The sequence below is a fragment of the Rutidosis leptorrhynchoides genome, chromosome 3 (assembly GCF_046630445.1).
Source record: "Rutidosis leptorrhynchoides isolate AG116_Rl617_1_P2 chromosome 3, CSIRO_AGI_Rlap_v1, whole genome shotgun sequence".
Classification (NCBI taxonomy): Eukaryota; Viridiplantae; Streptophyta; class Magnoliopsida; order Asterales; family Asteraceae; genus Rutidosis; species Rutidosis leptorrhynchoides.
Window position 1 is genome coordinate 350,513,219 of NC_092335.1, and position 24,996 is coordinate 350,538,214.

General features: G+C 34.0%; 1 pseudogene; it reads right to left on the minus strand.

Moving 5' to 3' along the window:
- Window positions 1–24,069, minus strand: part of LOC139901195 (NADH-ubiquinone oxidoreductase chain 5-like) — a 75,506-nt pseudogene extending 51,437 nt beyond the window's left edge.
- Between the last annotated feature and the right edge of the window lie 927 nt (window positions 24,070–24,996).

Genomic DNA, 24,996 nt, shown 5'->3' on the forward strand with positions numbered 1-24,996 from the left:
CGAAGCTACATCTTATTAGTAATTTGAAGGCACAAAAACTAATAAGAAAAGGTTGCTATGCTGTTCTAGCACACGTCGAGAAAGTACAAACTGAAGAAAATAGCATCAATGATGTTCCCATTGCAAAAGAATTTCCCGATGTATTTCCGAAAGAATAACCGGGATTACCCCCACATCGATCCGTTGAATTTCAAATAGATCTTGTACCAGGAGCTGCACCAATAGCTCGTGCTCCTTACAGACTCGCACCCAGTGAGATGAAAGAACTGCAAAGCCAATTACAAGAACTTTTAGAGCCTGGTTTCATTCGACCAAGCACATCACCGTGGGGAACTCCTGTTTTGTTTGTCAAGAAGAAAGATGGTACATTCAGGTTGTGTATCGACTACCGAGAGTTGAACAAACTTACCATCAAGAACCGCTACCCACTACCGAGAATCGATGACTTATTTGATCAACTACAAGGCTCGTCTGTTTATTCAAAGATTGACTTACGTTCCGGGTATCATCAAATGCGGGTGAAAGAAGATGATATTCCAAAGACTGCTTTTAGAACATGTTACGGTCATTACGAGTTTATGGTCATGCCATTTGGTTTAACTAATGCACCCGCTGTGTTCATGGATCTTATGAACCGAGTGTGTGGACCATACCTTGACAAGTTTGTCATTGTTTTCATTGATGACATACTTATTTACTCAAAGAATGACCAAGAACACGGTGAACATTTGAGAAAGGTGTTAGAAGTATTGAGGAAGGAAGAATTGTACGCTAAGTTTTCAAAGTGTGCATTTTGGTTGGAAGAAGTTCAATTCCTCGGTCACATAGTGAACAAAGAAGGTATTAAGGTGGATCCGGCAAAGATAGAAACTGTTGAAAAGTGGGAAACTGTGAGAACCTCCTCTACGATTAACCCGCTAATAAACGGCATTAAACCAGCTCTGATACCAACTGAAAGGACCGGTCCTAATCCTCCCGGACGAAGTCTTCAACAGTTGGTCCCATTGCGATGATCGACTCCAGATAATCTCTTTAACATGAGCTAATGCACAGCGGAAGACTTAATTCGTACCTGAGAATAACATACTTTAAAACGTCAACATAAAGTTGGTGAGATATATAAGTTTGATGCTAGCAGCGTTATAACTATGGACCACAAGATTTCATATGTAAACATTTTAATAAAAAAAATATTCTAAGTGGTTGAGCACTTGGTAACCATACTTAACATTTAATCACGTCGCATATTCCCTTTAATATGAAATCTTACTACACTGTACCTAAGTGTAGTCACGAAACGAAGTACTGTGCAACCGTTGAATACTGGTCGTCCAGTCCGGTTGGGGTTGTCAGGCCCGATAGATCTATCAACAGGATTCGCGTTTACAATACCGCTGTAAATATTAGTTACCAAGCTACAGGGAAGTATGCCAGTGGTACAACTCAATGTAGAATATATTTTTGATCACTTGTGTCCATAACATAAATCATTTATAAAAACAGTGCATGTATTCTCAGCCCAAAATATTTAGAGTTAAAAAAAAAGGGACTATATACTCACCATACAGTATTTTGTAGTAAAAATACATATAACATCATTGATCAAGTATAGGGTTGGCCTCGGATTCACGAACCTATATTAAGTATATATATATCAAATAATATTAACACATGATAATATTTAAACAAGTTTACATATATGTATATATATATATACCTCATGATAATAATAATATAATAATAATAAAATGAAAATTTTAACAAAATAATACCTTTAATGATAATTGTAGTTTCTAAATAAATGATAGGTTTAATAATAATGAAAATAATAATTTTGATAATAATACTTAGTACTTAATAATAATAATAATAATAATAATAATAATAATAATAATAATAATAATAATAACAACAAGTAAACTACCTCATAGAAGTTGTCCTAAAGAAATTTCCCATGTCCGGGTTTGAACCCGCGACGTCCCGCTAACCCGAGAATACTCCCAAACAAATGCTCCATTACTTATTTTCTTTCTTAATTCCTACCATTATTCTTTTTAATCCATTAATACATTCGTTGATCTTCATCATTTTCGGTTAACATTGAATCCTCAATATTATATTTAATCATTATCATCTAAACTATCATCTCCTCATCGAACACCTAAAATCATAATCTTAAACTAACATCTCCTATATTATTATCATAACCACTTCGTGATCATATTCTTTCATGAATCATGATCATCATTATTACCAATATTAATCGGATCACCCCCTCTATAATCATTATGGTTCATTCCCATCTTCACTTATTATATATCATAATCATATTAAATCGTCACTCATATAAAATCATAATAATTATCACCGAATCCCTATAACATATATCATCTCCACGGCAAAATGAATGGATCTCGGCCCAATCGCTCAAACTTCGTACGGCCCAACCAAATAAAAAAAAAACTTAACCTCGGCCCAAGATCAAAAATAGAAAATCTTGGCCCAAACATTATATGAGGTAACACACGATTTTGCTCCAGTATAATATGAAAATAAATAACAATTGTAAATTGCAAGTGGGATAGAATAAAGTATGTCCTTTAACTTTCTGGAGACTCCTCATCATTCATCCACGTCCTCTTTATTTTATGTATCATCTCATTATTGGTAAACCTCATCATCATATCTAAATAGGATCGAGCAGTTGCTGTTGCAGTATATATGGGTGGATGAGTGGTGGTTTATGATGGTGTGATCATACGAAGGGAGAAGGGTGAATCATGGTGGTAGCCGGTTGCTCATGGTGGAGGATGGGTGCTCGTGAAAGTGAAATGGTGGTTGGACTGCAAACCGAATCGAATAGCAGAAGGTGGTTTGGGTCTTGGTTGGACCGAAACAGGAAAACATACAGCAGCAAACCTTCGATGTTGGTGGCGATGTTTATTCATCCCAAACAGAAACAGATTGAATTTAAGGAAGAGGAGAAGTGACAAAATAAATTGGAAGTGGTGATTTTCATGGTGTCGTGGTGGTGTTCGAAATCTTGATGATGGTTTCGTGGATGATGTATGCCGAACCAGGAAGTGGGTGAAAGATTGTGGTTGATGTTCTCGGTTACAAAACAGAAATATAACTAGTAACAGCGGTTTATAAATTCACGATGGGTTTGAGGGTTTTAATTTCGGTTGAAGGTGATTTTTAAAGTGATAGTACAATAATAGAAGAGAAGAAGAAACAATATAACAGTGGGTTCCGTTTTGTGATCGTAGCAACCAAGAAAACGTGTTGTTGAGTGAGTTTAACCGAACCAACAATAGAGTTGGGTGCGACATGCAGTAGCAAGAACCATGGGTTAGTTGGGTTGTGGTTTGATAGAAAATGGAAACGGAAGAGAGTATGGTAATGGTTACGGTGGTGAGAGTGATGTGAGAATGGTGATCAACGGTTCTTGGTTATAAGATGGTGAGTGATCGAACCAAGCAGGATCATCATGGGTGGTTTGTCGTAGTAGAAGTTGTAGAGCGGGGATGGATGTTAGAAGGGTGAAGAGAAGTAATGGTGATTAAGTTAACTAGTAATCTTACATACAAACTTTATCTCTCTGCATACATATTTATATAACTTACATATAGATATAATATTAATAATAATTAATAATAATAATATAATACTTATTTATTAATCACAAGAAGGAATCAAAACTTTAGAACGTGTTTACATAAGTCACAGTATTTTAAATGTGATTACAACTCACATATATAATTCATGACTGCCGACACTCTTATCCGGATAGTGTATCGTACTCTGTTGTTTAATCAGTGGCGGATAAATGTCTTTGGAGAAAAGAAAAAATATCCTAGATTTTTACATAAAATATAACTATTCGCTCTGCTCAGTTATTGTGGAAAACCAGTTGTAAAAAGGTTACTTGACAGATATTTTCGTGTCCGTTGCTAAACAATTGTTGTATAAAAGTGTACCTAAAAAAAATCTCAAACTTTAAGATTAAATATAATTAATTATTTCACTCATTAATTGTGTGAAACTTGATCAAAAATATTCTATAATTATTTATTTTTTTCTGTTCCAATTATTATGTACGGAGTACTAAAATTTAAAATAAAAAGGTAAAAATATTTTTGTCAAAACTAAAATCTTCACAGTTCAACTTTTATTTTAATCATTCATGAACATGTATTATATATTTTAAAAAAATAGATTTAATATTATCTTATATATTTTCAAGTAATATTTATATACACATTTATATACACACACACATATATATATATGTATCTATTTACAAATAGTTGTTCGTGAATCGTCGAGAGCAATTGAAGGTCAATTGAATAAATGAAACTGTTCAAAATTTTTGAGACTCAACCTAACATATTTATCTTATCGTGTCAAGAATATTAAATCGTATCGAGAATTTGGTTTAGGATTAGTCGAAATTTTCCGGGTCGTTACAGTACCCACCCGTTAAAGAAATTTCGTCCCCGAAATTTGAGTGAGGTCGTCATGGCTAACAATAAAAATGTTTTTCATGACGAATATGAGTTGATAGATAGAGTTCTATCACCATTGTATAATGTAGATAAAACAATTCGATTACTCGAAGCGTACAAGTGAAGCTATCTTAGTGAAATGAAGTGATTAGAGGTTCGTCTTAACTTCTGACGTAATCACGGTTGATTTTTCAGAATTCAAGGAATTTTAAAGAAATTTTCTAATCGGAAAGAAAATGTAATCGCACGATTTATTAGAAAGCTGTCAGAATTACGAAAGACAGAAATATCAAGGAAATATTTCTGTGATATGCCTAGAAATTTAAGTAGAATGGAAGAGTCGTGTAACGTGGCACATGATGAGGGTACTGTGGATCATCATGCTTCATTAGAAACTCAGCATGAATTACTGTAATATAATCACGTTGGCCAAGCGCATTATATTATACTAACTCATCCTTCAATTCCCAACACTTCTCTAGAAATTCATTCATAATTTAAACTTAAATTTTACGGAAGTTTCCAATATAATGGAATACAGAAAGCACGAAGAGGTAGATAATTTCGGACAAGAATAGTTATGAAAATATCCTCAAAAATTTCGAAGATATTTTATGATGATATTTTGGAATTTCTAAGTTCGAAGGTTGATGGAGAAAAATTTTCCGCAAGATTTTAATCATGAGTACGGAGCAAGATATTCGTTGAAATTTTCATCGGGTCCAGAAGATATACGTTATATATAGATATATAACTGTTGACGTAAGAACAACGCAAAATTTGAGAATTAATGAGTAATGTTTCCCGGTATTTAGTATGGCAACTATCGCTACAAGGTGTCGATGAGTACATGATAAGACTTCAGTAGATAAATATAGGGATTTGTCGGAGAGATTAAGCCAAGGAGCAGCGAGGTTGCTGGTAGGTCTATCGGTAATATTGTAGATTATAATAGGTTTCCTGGTAGCAATAACGATGGTAAACGTATATATCAAAGATATAATAAAGTTGATTCGAACGAAAAGTCGAAGTTGATTTGCTGAAGCTGTGACAAAATTGGCTACCTTGAAAAGGAATTGTGAAGTTATTTTCGGTAATAACAACGCCAAAGGAGCTAGCACAGATACGTGTTAAACGTTTACTCAGTTTCCGAGAATTTTTCAGATGCATAACTATATGTATAGATCTTTTCTTCCGTAGATGAAGTGCGGCGGGTTCATCCTTCCGATCGAGATGTTTTCAAGAAGCATGAAAGATTTGAATACGAATTGTAATCGTCAAGATACGAATGAGGTTTAAGATAAAATCAAGTGGCAAACTTGAAGAATTGTTTAGTTTCATATGTTATGATCAATTTTTTTTTAATTATTTTAATCGTCCAAAATTAGCAGTCCAATAGTCCGATTGTCCAATGGTCTAATAGTTCAACAGTTCAATATATTCATATATAATTTAATATACATAATTAATTAATACGTATCGTGACCCGTGTACCGGTCTCAGTGTCGATCACAACTCAAAGTATATATATTTTGGAATCAACTCCGACCCTGTATAGCCAACTCCCACCTTCACATATAGAATGTCTACGGTTGTTCCGAAATATATATATAGATGGGTCAATATGATAAGTCGAAACCTTGTATACGTGTCCCGTTATTTAAAGTGCGTAAAATAAATAAATATATATCATGACCCATTGCACAACGTGTTGTCTCAGAATTAATCCGACGTATTGTTGTACATGTGTCCCGACGGTATGTAAAGTGCGGAAATTAAATAACAATAAATAAAATTGCGAGAATGTAAATTGCGATAAATTAAATGTTAATCAGTTAGCTGGGAACAGTTAGCTAGGAACAGTTAGCGTGGAACCTTAACAATATTTCAATTAGTTAATTTGTTTGTTTCTAACAAATTTTATTATATCCAATGTTTTCTTCATTATGCCACTTGTTGGATTTTGATAGAGAAAAAAATCCAAATATAAAATTTAAATGGAGGTGGTTAATCTGAGGTGAACGGATACGTATATTGGTGATTGTAAATAGAATAGCAATTGACCGTTGAATCAGATTCGAAGAATGTACAGTGTAACTTATTAATGTGAAATCTGAATATTTCTCGGGTACTACCCACCCGTTAAAATATTTTCATCATTAACAGTTTGTACGAAAGAATTTTTAATTACAATCTTTATGAAAATATACTTGCATATATATTTTCATCGGATGTAATCATGGATTTAATGAGTCAATAAGATATTAAACTCATTTGATTTATCGTTAATACTGGATTACATGATCTCTAAAATATTAGAGATTTCATAATCACCATGTCGAACGAAGATATATGAGGTAGAACGTTACGTAAAGCGAAGGTAATCGATGTAAAACGATATATAGAACGAGGATTATACTTGAAGTACAGATGATGATATTGAGGCGTGTGATGTTGATATCCGAGGTACAGATCTTGATGTTGAGATTTACGACGTGATTGTGGTTGGGTGTTAAGAGTATTGTCGGCGTTGATGATGATGATACAGATTATGCTGCTGGTGCTGCTGCTGATGTTTGTAACCTTCGCACCGTGTTCTCCAAAGCCGTCACACGAGCGCGAAGTTCGTTAATTTCTGCTAGTACACCAGGATGATTGGCGGTTGGGGTGAGCGAATGAACAAGATCCGAAATATGGGATACGATATAATCGTGACGAGATACTCGACAAATGAGAGAGAAAATGGTTTCTTGAACAGGTTCGCCGGTAAGTGCTTCAAGTTCGTCGTCAATAGGGCAATTCGGTGGGTGAAAGGGATCACCTTCTTCTTGTCTCCAATAATTTAGTACACTACGAACCCATCCCCAATTCATCCAGAATAGATGATGGGAAATTGGTTGATCCATTCCAGTGACGTTGCCTTCGGAGCCCGAATGGAAATCCATATCAGCGTAGCTATCGAAGTTAGAGGAATTCGAACTGGATGAGGAATTCATCTTGTATAGTCGGAAAAATGAATTTTTGGTTTGGAATAGATTATAGAAGTTGGGTTTGGTACTCTTTAATACATAGTTTACATATGTATTTATAACACCCAAAATCCCGTGAATTACGGAGAATCTTTGAAATACATCAGACAAGGTCTATAGCAACAGATACACTAGGATATGAATTTTGTCTATACACTATCGATGCACTAAATGCAGTAAGATGTGTCTAGACTTAAGACTACTAAGCAGGCAATTCCTAAGGATGATAAGCAGATTATTTCCGACTAGAAATGATAAGCAAAATTTTTGATAGGCAGACACGGTCAAAGTCCAGACTCACTAATGTATCCTAACAACTACCAGTTAGACACACTAATGCAAGGCCTGGTTCACTAAGACCAACGCTCTGATACCAACTGAAAGTTGGGGACGCATCCCACTCAGTGCCTTCTCAGCTAACCGCCTGTGACCACTGAGCGTACCTCAGACACTGATTTTACGGCCCGCCTCTCGGCAGTACAGCCAACCCTAATAGGGACCGCGAGGAGTAAGAGACAATGCTTCGTCACAGAAACCCCGAAAACTCCGAAACACATATGCCAGTTTTTAGGACTAGCTGGTTACTACAGAAGGTTCATCCAAGACTTTTCCAGAATAGAAAAACCCTTGACTGCATTAACGCATAAAGGGAAGAAATTTGAATGGAATGATGAACAAGAGAAAGCGTTTCAGTTATTGAAGAAAAAGCTAACTACGGCACCTATATTGTCATTGTCTGAAGGGAATGATGATTTTGTGATTTATTGTGATGCATCAAAGCAAGGTCTCGGTTGTGTATTAATGCAACGAACGAAGGTAATTGCTTATGCGTCTAGACAATTGAAGATTCACGAACAAAATTATACGACGCATGATTTGGAATTAGGCGCGGTTGTTTTTGCATTAAAGACTTGGAGGCACTACTTATATGGGGTCAAAAGTATTATATATACCGACCACAAAAGTCTTCAACACATATTTAATCAGAAACAACTGAATATGAGGCAGCGTAGGTAGATTGAATTATTGAATGATTACGACTTTGAGATTCGTTACCACTCGGGGAAGGCAAATGTGGTAGCCGATGCCTTGAGCAGGAAGGACAGAGAACCCATTCGAGTAAAATCTATGAATATAATGATTCATAATAACCTTACTACTCAAATAAAGGAGGCGCAACAAGAGGTTTTAAAAGAGGGAAATTTAAAGGATGAAATACCTAAAGGATCGGAGAAACATCTTAATATTCAGGAAGACGAAACCCGGTATAGGGCTGAAAGGATTTGGGTACCAAAATTTGGAGATATGAGAGAAATGGTACTTAGAGAAGCTCATAAAACCAGATACTCAATACATCCTGGAACGGGGAAGATGTACAAGGATCTCAAGAAACATTTTTTGTGGCCGGGTATGAAAGCCGATGTTGCTAAATACGTAGGAGAATGTTTGACTTGTTCTAAGGTCAAAGCTGAGCATCAGAAACCATCAGGTCTACTTCAACAACCCGAAATCCCGGAATGGAAATGGGAAAACATTACCATGGATTTCATCACTAAATTGCCAAGGACTGCAAGTGGTTTTGATACTATTTGGGTAATAGTTGATCGTCTCACCAAATCAGCACACTTCCTGCCAATAAGAGAAGATGACAAGATGGAGAAGTTAGCACGAGTGTATTTGAAGGAAGTCGTCTCCAGACATGGAATACCAATCTCTATTATCTCTGATAGGGATGGCAGATTTATTTCAAGATTCTGGCAGACATTACAGCAAGCATTAGGAACTCGTCTAGACATGAGTACTGCCTATCATCCACAAACTGATGGGCAGAGCAAAAGGACGATACAAACGCTTGAATACATGCTACGAGCATGTGTTATTTATTTCGGAAATAGTTGGGATCGACATCTACCGTTAGCAGAATTTTCCTACAACAACAGCAACCATTCAAGCATTGAGATGGCGCCGTTTGAAGCACTTTGTGGTAGAAAGTGCAGGTCTCCGATTTGTTGGAGTGAAGTGGGGGATAGACAGATTACGGGTCCAGAGATTATACAAGAAACTACCAATAAGATCATCCAAATTCAACAACGGTTGAAAACCACCCAAAGTCGACAAAAGAGCTACGCTGACATTAAAAGAAAAGATATAGAATTTGAAATTGGAGAGATGGTCATGCTTAAAGTTGCACCTTGGAAAGGCGTTGTTCGATTTGGTAAACGAGGGAAATTAAATCCAAGGTATATTGGACCATTCAAGATTATTGATCGTGTCGGACCAGTAGCTTACCGACTTGAGTTACCTCAACAACTCGCGGCTGTACATAACACTTTCCACGTCTCGAATTTGTAGAAATGTTTTGCTAAAAAAGATCTCACTATTCCGTTAGATGAAATCCAAATCAACGAAAAACTTTAATTCATCGAAGAACCCGTCTAAATAATGGATCATGAGGTTAAAAGACTTAAGCAAAACAAGATACCAATTGTTAAGGTTCGATGGAATGCTCGTAGAGGACTCGAGTTCACCTGGGAGTGTGAAGATCAGATGAAGAAGAAATACCCGCATCTATTTCCAGAAGATTCATCAACACCTTCAACAGCTTAAAATTTCGGGACGAAATTTATTTAACGGGTAGGTACTGTAGTGACCCGAACTTTTCCATGTTTATATATATTAATTGAGATTGATATTTACATGATTAAATGTTTCCAACATGTTAAGCAATCAAACTTGTTAAGACTTGATTAATTGAAATATGTTTCATTTAGACAATTGACCACCCAAGTTGACCGGTGATTCACGAACGTTAAAACTTGTAAAAACTATATGATGACATATATATGGATATATATATAGTTAACATGATACTATGATAAGTAAACATATCATTAAGTATATTAACAATGAACTACATATGTAAAAACAAGACTACTAACTTAATGATTTTTAAACGAGACATATATGTAACGATTATCGTTGTAAAGACATTTAATGTATATACATCATATTAAGAGATATTCATACATGATAATATCATGATAATATAATAATTTAAAATCTCCTTTGATATTATAAACATTGGGTTAACAACATTTAACAAGATCGTTAACCTAAAGGTTTCAAAACAACACTTACATGTAACGACTAACGATGACTTCACGACTCAGTTAAAATGTATATACATGTAGTGTTTTAATATGTATTTATACACTTTTGAAAGACTTCAATACACTTATCAAAATACTTCTACTTAACAAAAATTCTTACAATTACATCCTCGTTCAGTTTCATCAACAATTCTACTCGTATGCACCCGTATTCGTACTTGTACAATACACAGCTTTTAGATGTATGTACTATTGGTATATACACTCCAATGATCAGCTCTTAGCAGCCCATGTGAGTCACCTAACACATGTGGGAACCATCATTTGGCAACTAGCATGAAATATCTCATAAAATTACAAAAATATGAGTAATCATTCATGACTTATTTACATGAAAATAAAATTACATATCCTTTATATCTAATCCATACCCCAACGACCAAAAACACCTACAAACACTTTAATTCTTCAATTTTCTTCATCTAATTGATCTCTCTCAAGTTCTATCTTCAAGTTCTAAGTGTTCTTCATATATTCTACAAGTTCTAGTTACATAAAATCAAGAATACTTTCAAGTTTGCTAGCTCACTTCCAATCTTGTAAGGTGATCATACAACCTCAAGAAATCTTTGCTTCTTACAGTAGGTTATCATTCTAATACAAGGTAATAATCATATTCAAACTTTGGTTCAATTTCTATAACTATAACAATCTTATTTCAAGTGATGATCTTACTTGAACTTGTTTTCGTGTCATGATTCTGCTTCAAGAACTTCGAGCCATCCAAGGATCCATTGAAGCTAGATCCATTTTCTTCTTTTCCAGTAGGTTTATCCAAGGAACTTAAGGTAGTAATGATGTTCATAACATCATTCGATTCATACATATAAAGCTATCTTATTCGAAGGTTTAAACTTGTAATCACTAGAACATAGTTTAGTTAATTCTAAACTTGTTCGCAAACAAAAGTTAATCCTTCTAACTTGACTTTTAAAATCAACTAAACACATGTTATATATCTATATGATATGCTAACTTAATGATTTAAAACCTGGAAACACGAAAAATACCGTAAAACCGGATTAACGCCGTCGTAGTAACACCGCGGGCTGTTTTGGGCTAGTTAATTAAAAACTATGATAAACTTTGATTTAAAAGTTGTTATTCTGAGAAAATTATTTTTATTATGAACATGAAACTATATCCAAAAATTATGGTTAAACTCAAAGTGGAAGTATGTTTTCTAAAATGGTCATCTAGACGTCGTTCTTTCGACTGAAATGACTACCTTTACAAAAAAGACTTGTAACTTATTTTTCCGACTATAAACCTATACTTTTTATGTTTAGATTCATAAATTAGAGTTCAATATGAAACCATAGCAATTTAATTCACTCAAAACGGATTTAAAATGAAGAAGTTATGGGTAAAACAAGATTGGATAATTTTTCTCATTTTAGCTACGTGAAAATTGGTAACAAATCTATTCCAACCATAACTTAATCAACTTGTATTGTATATTATGTAATCTTGAGATACCATAGACACGTATACAATGTTTCGACCTATCATGTCGACACATCTATATATATTTCGAAACAACTACAGACACTCTATATGTGAATGTTGGAGTTAGCTATACAGGGTTGAGGTTGATTCCAAAATATATATAGTTTGAGTTGTGATCAATACTGAGATACGTATACACTGGGTCGTGGATTGATTCAAGATAATATTTATCGATTTATTTCTGTACATCTAACTGTGGACAACTAGTTGTAGGTTACTAACGAGGACAGCTGACTTAATAAACTTAAAACATCAAAATATATTAAAAGTGTTGTAAATATATTTTGAACATACTTTGATATATATGTATATATTGTTATAGGTTCGTGAATCAACCAGTGGCCAAGTCTTACTTCCCGACGAAGTAAAAATCTGTGAAAGTGAGTTATAGTCCCACTTTTAAAATCTAATATTTTTGGGATGAGAATACATGCAGGTTTTATAAATGATTTACAAAATAGACACAAGTACGTTAAACTACATTCTATGGTTGAATTATCGAAATCGAATATGCCCCTTTTTATTAAGTCTGGTAATCTAAGAATTAGGAAACAGACACCCTAATTGACGCGAATCCTAAAGATAGATCTATTGGGCCTAACAAACCCCATCCAAAGTACCGGATGCTTTAGTACTTCGAAATTTATATCATATCCGAAGGGTGTCCCGGAATGATGGGGATATTCTTATATATGCATCTTGTTAATGTCGGTTACCAGGTGTTCACCATATGAATGATTTTTATCTCTATGTATGGGATGTGTATTGAAATATGAAATCTTGTGGTCTATTATTATGATTTGATATATATAGGTTAAACCTATAACTCACCAACATTTTTGTTGACGTTTTAAGCATGTTTATTCTCAGGTGATTATTAAGAGCTTCCGCTGTCGCATACTTAAATAAGGACGAGATTTGGAGTCCATGCTTGTATGATATTGTGTAAAAACTGCATTCAAGAAATTTATTTTGTTGTAACATATTTGTATTGTAAACCATTATGTAATAGTCGTGTGTAAACAGGATATTTTAGATTATCATTATTTGATAATCTACGTAAAGCTTTTTAAACCTTTATTGATGAAATAAAGGTTATGGTTTGTTTTAAAATGAATGCTGTCTTTGAAAAACGTCTCATATAGAGGTCAAAACCTCGCAACGAAATCAATTAATATGGAACGTTTTTAATCAATAAGAACGGGACATTTCAATTAAGTCAGCTGTCCTCGTTAGTAACCTACAACTAGTTGTCCATAGTTAGATGTACAGAAATAAATTGATATATATTATCTTGAATCAATCCGCGAACCAGTGTATACACGTCTCAGGCTAGATCACAAATCAAAGTATATATATTTTTGGAATCAACCTCAACCCTATATAGCTAACTCCAACATTACTGCATATAGAGTGTCTATGGTTGTTCCAAATAATATATATAGATGGGTCGATATGATATGTCAAAACATTTGCATACATGTCTATGGTATCCCAAGATTACATAATATATTAGAATATATGTATAATACAATATAAGTTAGCTAGGATATGATTAATATAAATTTGTTACCAAATTTCACGTAGCTACAACAAGCAAAAATATCCAATCTTGTTTTACCCATAACTTCTTCGTTTTAAATCTGTTTTGAGTGTTTCAAGTTGCTATGGTTTCATATTGAACTTAAGTTTATGAATCTAATCAGAAAAAGTATAAGTTTATAGTCAGAAATATAGGTTACAATTCGTTTTTGCAAAGGTAGTCATTTTAGTCGAAAGAACGATGTCTAGATAACCATTTTGGAAAACGTACTTCCACTTTGAGTTTAACCATGATTTTTCGATATAGTTTCATGTTCATAAGAAAAATCATTTTCCCAGAAGAACAACTTTTAAATCAAAGTTTATCATAGTTTTTAATTAACTAACCCAAAACAGCCCGCGGTGTTACTACGACGGCGTATATCCGGTTTTACGGTGTTTTTCGTGTTTTCCAGTTTTAAATCATTAAGTTAGCATATCATATAGATATATAACATGTGTTTAGTTGATTTTAAAAGTCAAGTTAGAAGGATTAACTTTTCTTTGTGAACAAGTTTAGAATTAACTAAACTATATTCTTGTGATTTCAAGGTTAAACCTTCGAATAAGGTAGTTTTATATATATGAATTGAATGATGTTATGAACATCATTACTACCTCAGGTTTTGTGAATAAACCTGCTGGAAATGAGAAAAATAGATCTACCTTCAAAGGATCCTTGGATGGCTTGAAAGTTCTTGAAGCAGAATCATGACACGAAAACAAGTTCAAGTAAGATTTCCACTCGAAATAAGATTGTTATAGTTATAGAAATTTAATAAAAGTTTGAATATGAGTATTACCTTGTATTAGAAAGATATCTTACTGTAAATAAGAAAGATTTCTTGAGGTTGGATGATCACTTTACAAGATTGGAAGTAAGCTAGCAAACTTGGAAGTATTCTTGATTTTATGAAACTAGAACTTATAGAATTTATGAAGAACACTTAGAACTTGAAGATAGAACTTGAGAGAGATCAATTAGATGAAGAAAATTGAAGAATGAAAGTGTTTGTTGGTGTTTTTGGTCGTTGGTATATGGATTAGATATAAAGGATGTGTAATTTTGTTTACATGTAAATAAGTCATGAATTATTACTAATATTTTTGTAATTTTATGAGATATTTCATGCTAGTTGCCAAATGATGGTTCCCACAGTTGTTAGGTGACTCATATGGGCTGCTAAAAGCTGATCATTGGAGTGTATATATCAATAGTACATACATCTAAAAGTTGTGTATTGTACGAGTACGAATACGGGTGCATACGAGTAGAATTGTTGATGAAACTGAACGAGGATGTAATTGTAAGCATTTTTGTTAAGTAGAAGTATTTTTATAAGTGTCTTGAAGTCTTTCAAAAGTGTATGAATACATATTAAAACACTACATGTATATACATTTTAACTGAGTCTTTAAGTCATCGTTAGTCGTTAGATGTAAATGTTGTTTTGAAACCTTTAGGTTAACGATCTTGTTAAATGTTATTAACCCATTGTTTATTATATCTAAAGAGATGTTAAATTATTACATTATCATGATATTATGATATATCAATATATCTTAATATGATATATATACATTTAAATGTCGTTACAACGATAATCGTTACATATATGTCTCGTTTCGAAATCCTTAAGTTAGTAGTCTTGTTTTTACATATGTAGTTCAATGTTAATATACATAATGACATGTTTACTTATCATTTATCATGATTAAACATAGTGTAACAATATCTTAATATGATTCATATATAATTAGTAAGACGTTGTTATAACGATAATCGTTATATATATCGTTTCGAGTTTCTTAAATCAATAAACTCAATTTTATGTATATAACTCATTGTTAAAATACCTAATGAGATACTTACTTATCATAATATCATGTTAATTATATATATAATAATATATATGTCATCATATAGTTTTTACAAGTTTTAACGTTTGTGAATCACCGGTCAACTTGGGTGGTCAATTGTCTATATGAAACCTATTTCAATTAATCAAGTCTTAACAAGTTTGATTGCTTAACATGTTGGAAACACTTAATCATGTAAATATCAATTTCATTTAATATATATAAACATGGAAAAGTTCGAGTCACTACATTACCTACTATATTTGAGGTAGCGATGATGTTCATAACATCATTCGATTCATACCTATATAACTATATTATTCGAAGAATATAAATTGTAATTACTAGAACATAGTTTAGTTAATTCTAAACTTATTCGCAAACAAAGTTAATCCTTCTAACATGAGTTTTAAAAACAACTTAACACATGTTTTATATCTATATGATATGCTAACTTAATGATTTAAAACTTGAAAACACGAAGAACACCGTAAAACCGGACATACGCTGTCGTAGTGAAACCGAGGACTGTTTTGGGTTGGATAATTAAAAACTATGATAATCTTTGATTCAAGTAGTAATCTTACTTGAAGTTGTTTTCGTCTCATGATTCTACTTCAAGAACTTTCAAGCCATCCAAGATCCTTTGAAGCTGAAGATCATTTCTTGTTATTTCCAGTAGGTTTACCTACTATATTTGAGGTAGTGATGATGTTCATAACATCATTCGATTCATACCTATATAACTATATTATTCGAAGAATATAAATTGTAATCACTACAACATAGTTTAGTTAATTCTAAACTTGTTCGCAAACAAAGTTAATCCTTTTAACATGACTTTTAAAAAAAACTTAACACATGTTTTATATCTATATGATATACTAACTTAATGATTTAAAACTTGAAAACACGAAGAACACCGTAAAACCGGACATACGCCGTTGTAGTGAAACCGGAGACTGTTTTGGGTTGGATAATTAAAAAATATGATAATCTTTGATTTAAAAGTTGTTTTTCTGGGAAAATGATATTTCATATAAACATGAAACTATATCTAAAAATCATGGTTAAACTCAAAGTAGAAGTATATTTTTCAAAATGGTCATCAAGATGTCATTCTTCGACGGAAATGACTACCTCTTTAAAAATAGGCATGTAACCTATAACTTTGACTATAAACCACCACTTTTTTAGTTTAGTTTTACAAATTTCAGTTCGTTACGAAACCATAGCAATTTGATTCACTCAAAACGGATTTATAATGAAGAAGTTATGAGCAAAGCAATATTGGTTAAAAATGGCTAAAATGACTACGTGATGATTTTACAAAAATCTATACTAACCACATCCTAGCTAACTTTTCTTGTATTATACATATATTCTAATATGTCATGAGTATTTCCATGTAATATACTAGTCTCGGATGAGTCCGAGACAATATCATGTAATCTTGATTAGTTAAGACATTAGTTACACAATACGTCGGATAAATCGAAAGACCCACATACACAATACGTGTAACTACAATAGCGGTATAGTGGGTCATGATTGAGTCTTATACAATACGTGTATACTATGTTTTGATTATTACAGGGTGATATTTTGAATTATATACGTACTACTAACATTGGACTACTAATTGTGGACTACTAACGTTGGACTGCTAATTTGACAACTTAAATCGTCAACACGTAAATAAAAATATGATGTGAATATATTTCTATCATACCTTGATATATATTTATATATTTGTTATAGGTTCGTGAATCGACCCGTGGCCAAGTCTTATTTCAGACGAATTGAAAATCTGTGAAAGTGAGTTATAGTCCCATTTTTACTATCTAATATTTTGGGATGAGAATACATGCAATTTTATAAATGTTTTACAAAATAGGCACAAGTACTTGAAACTACATTCTATGGTTAGATTATTATACCGGATATCACCCTTTTTAGCTTGGTAGCCTAAGAATTGGTGTTTATTATAATTGCCACCAATTGACGCGAATCCTAAAGATAGATCTTTCAGGCCCAACAAACCCCATCCGGGTTACGGATGCTTTAGTACTTCGATTTTATCATATTCGATGAGAGTCCCGGAATGATGGGGATATTCTAGATGCATTTTGTTAATGTCGGTTACTAGGTGTTCACCATATGAATGATTTTTATACACAGGTTATGTGCAGCATGTTTTGTACACGAGATATGTGTGCGGTTAAATAACAGAAATCTTGTTGCCTATTATTATTTCGATTTATGATATAGGTTAAACATATAACTCACCAACATTTTTGTTGACGTTTAAAGCATGTTTATTCTTAGGTGTGCTTATTAAGAGTTTCCGCTGTCGCATGCTAAATAAAGACAAGATTTGGAGTCAGCATGCTTGTATAATATTGTTTAAAACTGCATTCGAGAACTTATTTTGATGTAACATATTATTATTGTAAACCATTATGTAATGGTCGTGTGTAAACGTTATATTTTAGACTATCATTACTTGATAATCTATGTTATGTCTTCTAAACCTTTGTCGATAAAATAAAGGTTATGGGTTTTTTAAAAACGAATGCAGTCTTTGAAAAACGTCTCATATAGAGGTCAAAACCTCGCAATGAAACCAATTAATATGAAACGTTTATAATCGATATGAACGGGACATTTCAGTTGGCATCAGAGCGTTGGTTTTAGAGAACCAGAAAATTTGCATTAGTGTGTCTAACTGAGTTTGTTAGGATGCATTAGTAAGTCTGGACTTCGACCGTGTTTGTTTTAACGATTGCTTAACACTTTTTGTTGGAAACTATATATTTTTAACATGTAAATATTATGTGATATATTAATCTCTTAATGTGCTTGCTATTGTGTGATAGATGTCTACTTCTAGGGTAAATCCCATCGACTCACCTAATAACAATGATGAGTCGGATGTATTTTGGGAAGATTCACAAATTCCGGAAGAAGAAGAACCGGAAGAAGAAGAACCGGAAGAAGAAGAACCGGAAGAAGAAGATCCGGAGGAGGAAATTTTAAAAATCACAAAAAACAGTTAAATAAGAAGAAATCTTCAACCAATGGACCAAAGTTAAAAATGGTTTATGGTGTCGCAGCTGAGGAAGAAAAATATTGGGAAGATTACCAATATTCTGACGAATCGGAAGAAAATCCCGATGAGGATTTCGATGAAGTAATAGAAATTACCTTGGCCCAATTTAATAAAGAAAAGAAAACAATAAGGGAAAATCTATTAAAATAGAGAAACCCGATCCCAAACCCGATGAACTCTATGTTACCATGAAATACCCTGATGGAATATACCGTAAACACCCGTATTTCTTAAACTTTAACTATAGCCCGGGAACATCTAAGAGACCAGATTTTTCCAAACCATTTATGAAAAGAACTCCTTGTATGAGTACTGGTCCATTTATCCCCAGGAAATTAGCAAAACGAACCGAGTCTAAGGAAGAAGAAGCAAACAAGTCTGAATAAAGAAGTTGCGTCTCAACAGCTACCATTACTTCACGCTTTGTATAATAGTTATTGCGTGCTATATTTCAAGTAAAATAACAGTATTGTATGATTGTAAGATATTGTATCAAAATTTTAAGCGTGAAGTGTTAATGAATTAAGTTTTTCATGATAGAATATTATTTTGATAGTAGTAGTTAATTTTTGTACTAGCTATTAAGTATGAACTTTAACGGGTAGGTACTACCGGAATTAAAATTATAAAACGCTAATATGAAGAAAAGGCTTTTATAAATAAGTTCATATTATGCTACGAAATACTATTGACTACTCCTAATATTCTATATGATTAACTTAACTCTTTTGGCTATTTTTTAAGGAAATGGCACCGACTACTCGACAAAACTTGAATATGAGCGAGGAAGAATTCTGTACTTTTCTCGCAGCAAACATAGCCGCAGTACAGGCTGCAATGCAAAATAACAACAATAATTCAGGGTCCAGCAGTGGAACAAATTCCGCAAGAAATCGTGTAGGATGCTCCTACAAGGAATTTACTGTCTGTAAACCCCTTGAGTTCGATGGAATTAAAGGACCAATTGGATTAAAACGGTGGACCGAGAAAGTTGAATCGGTGTTTGCCATAAGTAAATATACTGAAGAAGACAGGGTAAAGTATGCAACGCATACCTTCATAGGTACTGCGTTAACATAGTGGAACACCTATCTCGAGTAGGTGGGATAAGATGCTGCTTACGCGCTACCATGGTCAGCATTCAAACACATGATGAATGAGCAGTGCCATCCCAGAAACGAGGTGAATAAGCTCATGATAGAGCTTAGAGAATTATGAACGTAAGGATTTGATATTACCACATACGAATGACGATTCACAGAGTTGTGTCTATTGTGCCCAAGGGTGTTCGAAGATGAAGAGGAGCAGATCGACGCATTTGTAAAAGGGTTACCAAAGAGGATTCAGGAGGATGTGAGTTCAAGCGCGCCCACATCAATGCAAAAGGCAAGTCAAATGGCTCACAAATTCATAAATCAAATTGAGGGAAGGATTAAAGAGCAGGCAGCCGAGGAGGCCAAAATGAAACAAGTCAAGAGAAAGTGGGAAGAAAACAGTGACAAGAGTCACCAACACAACAACAGTAACTATTGCTTCAACAATCAACACAACAATCACAACAACAATCGCAACATCAATCGCAACAACAACAATCGCAATCCCAACAACAACTACAATAACAACCACAACAACTACAACAACCGTCCCAAAAACAATAACAACCGCAACAAAAATTCCAACAACCATTTCAATAACAATAATGCTAACAAAAATCAGAAAATTCCATGCAAAAGGTGTGAAGGATACCATCTGGATAAGTTCTGTGGGGTAGTATGTACCGAGTGTAATAGAAAGGGGCATAGTGCGACAAGGTGTGAATTTTACGGACCAGTGGTTAAAGGAAAAAAAAAAATGCCGACATTACCTGTTTCGGATGCAGGAAGAAGGGCCATCACAAAAGTATGTGTCCAAACCAAGAGAATAATAATGGTCAAGGCCGAGGAAGAGTCTTCAACATTAACGCAGCTGAAGCACACGAAGACCCGGAGCTTGTTACAGGTACGTTTCTCATTGACGATAAACCTGTTTATGTTTTATTTGATTCGGGTGCGGATAGAAACTATATGAGTAGAGATTTTTGTGGAAAATTAAGTTGTCCATTAACGCCTTTGAATAATAAATTTTTACTCGAATTAACAAACGGTAAATTAATTAAAGCCGATAATATATGCCGGGACAGAAAAATTAAACTGGTTGACGAAACGTTTAAGATTAATTTGATACCAGTAGAGTTAGGAAGTTTTGATGTGATAATTGGCATGGACTAGTTGAAAATGGAGAGAGCAGAGGTCGTTTGCTACAAAAATGCGATTCGCATTATGCGCGAAAAGGGAAAACCCTTAATGGTGTACGGAGAAAAGAGCAACGCGAAGTTAAATCTTATTAGTAACTTGAAGGTGCAAAAAACTAATAAGAAAAGGTTGCTATGCCATTCTAGCACACGCCGAGAAAGTCAATTTCGAAGAAAAGAACATCAACGATGTTCCTGTAGCAAAAGAATTTCCCAATGTATTTCCGAAATAATTACCGAGACTACCTCCACACCGATCCGTTGAATTTCAAATAGATCTTGTACCAGGAGCTGCACCAATAGCTCGTTCTCCTTACAGACTCGCACCCAGTGAAATGAAGGAATTACAAAGCCAATTACAAGACCTTTTGGAGCGTGGTTTCATTCGACCAAGCACATTACCGTGGGGAGCTCCTGTTTTATTTGTCAAGAAGAAGGATGGTACATTCAGGTTATGTATCGACTACCGAGATTTGAACAAACTTACCATCAAGAACCGTTATCCACTAACGAGAATCAATTACTTATTTGATCAGCTGCAAGGTTCGTCAGTTTACTCAAAGATCGATTTATGTTCTGGTTATCATCAAATGCGGGTAAAGGAAGATGATATTCCAAAAACTGCTTTTAGAACGCGTTACGGTCATTATGAGTTTATGGTTATGTTGTTTGGTTTGACTAACGCGCCAGCTGTGTTCATGGATCTAATGAACCGAGTGTGTGGACCATATCTTGACAAGTTTGTCATTGTCTTCATTGATGACATACTTATTTACTCCAAGAATGATCAAGAGCACGGAGAACATTTGAGAATGGTTCTAGAATTATTGAGGAAAGAAAAAATGTACGCTAAGTTTTCAAAGTGTGGATTTTGGTTGAAAGAAGTTCAATTCCTTGGTCACGTAGTGAACAAAGAAGGTATTCAGGTTGATCCGTCAAAGATTGAAACCGTTGAAAACCGGGAGACCCCGAAAACTCCGAAGCATATACGCTAATTTTTAGGATTGGCTGGTTACTACAAAAGATTCATTCAAGATTTTTCCAAAATAGCAAAACCCTTGACTGCATTAACGCATAAAGGGATAAAATTTGAATGGAAGGATGAGCAAGAGAAAGCGTTTCAATTGTTGAAGAAAAAGTTAACTATGACACCTATATTGTCATTGCCTGAAGGCAATGATGATTTTGTGATTTATTGTGACGCTTCAAAGCAAGGTCTCAGTTGTGTATTAATGCAACGAAAGAAGGTAATTTCTTATGCATCTAGACAATTGAAGATTCACGAGCAGAATTATACGACTCATGATTTGGAATTGGGCGCTGTTGTTTTTGCATTAAAAATGTGGAGGCACTACTTATATAGGGTCAAATGTATTATAGGAAATTCATTTCTTAGATCTATAGGGAACCCTAAACACTTGAGTGATTTGGGTGACCCCTTCACCACTACTTATGCACCTTAGAATTATCTTAAGCTTTAAATATAGGTTCGATTCTACTGATATCTTAAAAATACGACACTAGGTCATACTTGCCTTACTCATAAGAAGGATTAGTATGATTTAGACCATGCTAAATATAAATTTAAAACCAACGGAATGGATTCAAATATGGCACCATAATGAATGATTAAAGTATTATTGGCATAGTTAATGGTGGCATGAGCCGTAGCTAGAAATGAAGATCCTAGAATTAAAGGAGTTATCGGATCTTCTTTCATGTCCATAACCACAAAGTCAATTTTATAAAAAGCATAACCAATGATAATTCCACTTCTTTAACAATCCCCAATGGCTTATGTAAACGACTATCAGCAAAGCAAACACTCCCTTCGATAGGTTCCAATGATGGAAATCCTAAGCGATTGTAGATGGAGAATGGCATAAAATTAATGCTAGAACTACTATCGGCTAATCCAATAATAGGAATGGGACCACGAATTAAGCAAAGGACTGGGAATTCCCCTGGATCAGTACGCATAACAAGAATTTCAGGTCCTGCATATGGGTCTACGGGATTAATTGTGAATGAATAAAGAAGGCGGAAACCTTCTTTTCTTCTTTCTTCCAATTGTTTCATAGTTTCAGCTAACCAATCATCTTTATTTTCACACTCTGATTTTTCATATTTTTCACTAGTAACCTCATCACTTTCATCAGCTTTTTTTATCAATCTCTTCTTCCTTTTCATCAAATAACTCATGCATAAAGATTACCTCATCACAATCAAGACTTTGAACTTTCGCATCTTTTGACTTATCTTCTTCATCAACAGTTAACTTCTTAATTTCTTGATCATACTCTAAACTCCCATAAATACCTTAAACCAGGTTCATAAATATCAACCTTATTTAATTCTCTAATCACATTAACCATTTCAAAACGAACTTCCTTAGCGACTTCAGATTCAACCAGAACTTTTCCCTCGACAAATTTGAACAACTTAGTAACATTACGTTCTAAGCTTTAAATGGACGCTTGATGATTATTTTCCACTTGGGAAAGTTGATCCTTAATGTTATCATTAGCTTCATTTTGATTCTTGATGAAAGTTAGGATGCTTTCTTCAAGATTGGACTTTTTTCAGATTGAGCATTAGGAGATGAATTTGGAATGAAGGGTGCTCTAACAGGAAAGAAACCAGGTGGATTTTTATTATTATTAGGATAAGGTGTATTATAATTATTATGGTAGTTCGGGTTTCCTTGATATTGATTCACATAAGAGACGTTTTCAACCTGCTCCATAGTAAGACTAGCAACACAATCTTTCGTAGCATGGGGACCTTGGCATTTTTCACAACCTACCTTAATCATATGCATTTCTTTGGTAAGCTTTTCAATTTGCCTTCTTAAATTACCCAACTGCACATTCATAGCCTTAACCATATCTTCAGAATCATAACTAACAGATTTTACCAAGCGAGAAATGTCTAGGTCATAGTGCCATTCGTGGGAAGGAGCAGCTAACTTATTAATTAATGCTTTAGCTTCTTCGGCAGTTTTACTCATGATATTTCCTCTAGCAGACGTATCAATCTCTCTTCTCGTAGCTATATCACAAACTTATATAAAGTAGTTGTAGAGACCCGTCCTAATCCATCCGGACGAAGTTCATATCGATTATAAACGATTCACAACAGTTGATTTCATCGCGAGGTACTTGACCTCTATATGATACATTTTACAAATATTGCATTCGTTTTTGAAAAGACAATCTTTCATTACATCGAAAGTTGACAGGCATGCATACCATTTCATAATATATCTTACTATAATTGACTTAATAATAATAATCTTGATGAACTCAACGACTCGAATGCAACGTCTTTTGAAATATGTCATGAATGACTCCAAGTAATATCTCTAAGATGAGCAAATGCACAGCGGAAGATTTCTTTCGTACCTGAAAATAAACATGCTTTAAAGTGTCAACCAAAAGGTTGGAAGTTCATTAGTTTAACATAAATAATCATTTCATAATTTTAATAGACCACAAGATTTCATATATGCATTTCTCAATAACATACGTCCCATGCATAGAGACAAAAATATCATTCATATGGATTGAACACCTGGTAACCGACATTTACAATTTGTATATAAGAATATCCCCATCATTCCGGGATCCTCCTTCGGACATGATATAAATTTCGAAGTACTAAAGCATCCGGTACTTTGGATGGGGCTTGTTGGGCCTGATAGATATATCTTTAGAGTTCGCGTCAATTAGGGTGTCTGTTCCCTAATTCTTAGATTACCAGACTTAATAAAAAGGGGCATATTCGACTTCGATAATCCAACCATAGAATGTAGTTTCGATTACTTGTGTCTATATCGTAAAACATTTATAAAAGCAGCGCATGTATTCTCAGTCCCAAAAATATATATATAAAGGGAGTAATGAAACTCACGCATATAAATATTGTAAAACAGTTA